This window comes from Lolium rigidum, chromosome 3 (genome assembly GCF_022539505.1).
Source record: "Lolium rigidum isolate FL_2022 chromosome 3, APGP_CSIRO_Lrig_0.1, whole genome shotgun sequence".
NCBI classification, from domain to species: domain Eukaryota; kingdom Viridiplantae; phylum Streptophyta; class Magnoliopsida; order Poales; family Poaceae; genus Lolium; species Lolium rigidum.
Window position 1 is genome coordinate 139,335,348 of NC_061510.1, and position 3,139 is coordinate 139,338,486.

Genomic DNA, 3,139 nt, shown 5'->3' on the forward strand with positions numbered 1-3,139 from the left:
TAATTTTAGAATTCAATCATGCAACTTAAGATTGTGATGCATCTTCTCTTCTCTCTTCTCAAAACCCTAATCTAGTTGAGTAAGAACAAGTTCATCGCACTCTCGAAACCCTAATCCTGTAGGATGTCGAGAGAGAAACCTGTTCCCCTTCGATGCAGTTTTGTTTTAAAAGCGCGAAATTTCCCCGTAATTTACCACGCAATGCACATCCCTTTCTAAAATCTACCCCTTGATCGTCTCTAAACCTGGGTCCTTACAGCCTTTCCCCCTTAAAGAAAACTTCGTCCCGAAGTTGTGGTTGTAATACCTGAAGAGTTCGGGGTATGTTTTCCTCAGGTCTTCCTCCTTTTCCCAGGTGGCTTCCCTCTCGGGGTGATGCTTCCATTGTATCTTGCAGTATTTTAGAGTTAAATTCAGCAGTAGTCACCGAACTTGTCGAGCAAATTCAGTTTGGTCATTGTACAACGGAAATACCAATTTACGGTCACTGAATACGCGCCAGAGCTTCACACACGGTCACCGCTTGCGAATTGGCGTCGTATTTGCTGACATGGCGAGCTGCAGGACCCACGTCAGGTAACTTAACAGGGAGAAAAAAATACCCAGCTAGAATAGGGCATTTTTGCAAAACTGCCATCCTCTCCAGAGAGATTCCCTCTTGGCGATGCGCCCGCGCCTCCGCATGCTGGTGCCCCGGTCGATGCCGGCCGTCCCGGCGCTGCCGTACTCCGGCGAGGCTTCGCCTCAACCTCCTCATCTGTTTCCCCTACATCTCGGCGCCGCCCTGCACCTTCTTGTGCCCCCACGGCTAACCCTAGCCTCGCCCGGCCTTGGTCGCTAGCGGAGCTGAGCGTGCCGCCGTGGCTGGTGATTCCACCCCCCGCTCCGGTCCGCTGCGTCCCAGCGCCGCCCCGGAGGAGAGGAGGAAGATAGAACTAACTATAGGGCTTCAGCTGCCTCTCAACACATAAACATTTAGCTCAGCAACACTCCAATCGGGCATTCTTACTTCCTTTTGCTGTGCAACTACAGATTGTTCAACCAAATTCTTTCGGGTGCCAACCAAATTCAACACAGATAAACATTTAGCTCACAACAAACAGATCCAAATAGGTTGTCATCTTTCAGGTGCCAAGCAACATCTTCAACCAAATTCTTGTGAGCCTGCAAAATCATAAACTTAGGATATGTACACTCTGAAATCTGAATACAAACAGAAGCCACGTTTCTGTTAGAGGTCATGTTAGAGAAGTATGTTTTTTACACAACATGCTGAAGGATTGTTAAAATAGTATCACTATAGCATATTAACATGCCAGGCAAATGATACAATACCTCACCAGCCTACACTTTTTTAATGCCAGGTAGTCAACTCAGTAAGTGTCTACAAATATTACCAAAAAAAAATCGCATTCCAGTTTAAATAGTGAATAAAACAGTGAATGAAGTGGTGACATGGCTGAGAGCTCATCATTGCAGGGGCATTTGGCTATGTTTCATTGTAAGCAGGCTGTCTGAAGACAGAAACATAAGTGTTAATTACTTTTGCTTCAAACATAGTTGCTAGCATCGTAGTTGAGTACTAATATTCAAAGATTGCTAATCTAACCCACACAATGCAATCATAGATAAAAAAACGAGATAAATGGGAGCATCATCAGGTTTTATGAAAACACAAGTGTTAAATCTGCATCAAACCGGCTACTACATTATCTTGTACAATATTTGAAGATTGCAAAATTAACACGCATAAAACGATGATGCACTGATACATGAAAATTGAGAAACTGTGCAGAAGCATCTGGTAGGACATTACCTCAAACACCTGTTGTGCATCCAGAACAGGCACTCCACTACCGTAAGCGAGAATCCACAAGCAGTTCTTCTTGTCATACGACCCACTCAGCAGTCACCCCTCGGTCAAAGAACTCCACGCCAGCGCATACACCTCGGCATCATGGCCCCTGAGCACGACATCGGCTCCTGCCTTCTGGCCGTTGTCGGCAAGGTGGTACATGTGCACCTCATCGACGCAAGTCTTTGTGGCCACGGTATACGGTCGCTGCGGCATGGGCTGGGCGCAGTTGAATTCGCCCTGGTACGGCGCTGGCCGGAAGATGGACACGGAGGGGGCCGGGACGGCGCCATCCTCGGCGCGGCCCCCGCGGCTAGGCATGTAGGAAGCAGGAGGACGGCGTCCAGGAGCATAAGATGGATGGGGACGTCGTGGGCGTGGGCGCCAAGGACGATCTGGTGGGAGGGGGCGGCGACATGGGACTCCGGCGTGACGCACTGGACGGTAAGAGAGCGCGACACCAGCGGGTTGGAGATGACAAGGTTGTAGAGAACGGGAGCACGGGATGACGAGGGCAACTTGAGGGGCCTTTTTGCAAAACAACTGGGCCTGGCAGTGGGTCTCACTCGGCGCAACATCAGCCAATACAGTGCTACGGCACGAGCGGTGACTGTGAGTGAAGCTCTTATGCGTATTTAGTGACCGTAAGTTCGTATTCTCATTGTACAGTGACCAAACTGATTTTACTGGACAAGTTCCATGACTAATGATGGATTTAACTCCAGTATTTTATGGCTCTATTCCTGATTTGTTTCCAGTTCTCCTCGAGAATCTTCGCTGGCTTCTCGATGTAAGTCAAGTCTGGTTGTAACTCGAGCTCTTCATGTGATACTGGCTCATCTGGGGTCTTTAAACACTTTCTGAGTTGCGATACATGGAATACGTTGTGAACCTGAGATAACTTTCCTGGTAGTTCCAATTCAAAGGCTAACCCTCGGTTTTGACTCAGAATCTTGAAAGGTCCGATGTATCTAGGGCTTAACTTTCCCTTTACTCCAAATCTCTGAAGTCCTTTCATCGGACTCACCTTGAGGTATACCATGTCTCCAACTTGTGGCTCCCATGTTCTTCTCTTCTGATCGGCATAACTCTTTTGCCGACTTTGGGCTATCTTCAACCTATCTCTGATAATGTCGATGATTTGTTGCTTTTCCTTGACATAATCAGGATTGAACTCTTTGCTTGCTCCAGCTTCATACCAACATATGGGTGATCTACACTTCCTTCCATACAGAGCTTCGAACGGTGCCATCTTGATGCTGCTTTGGTAGCTGTTATTGTATG

The 3,139-nt window shown here is 47.7% G+C and overlaps 1 pseudogene; it reads right to left on the reverse strand.

The window, feature by feature from the left end:
• Nucleotides 1–413: 413 nt before the first annotated feature.
• Nucleotides 414–2,897, reverse strand: LOC124695571 (annotated as a pseudogene).
• Nucleotides 2,898–3,139: the final 242 nt, after the last annotated feature.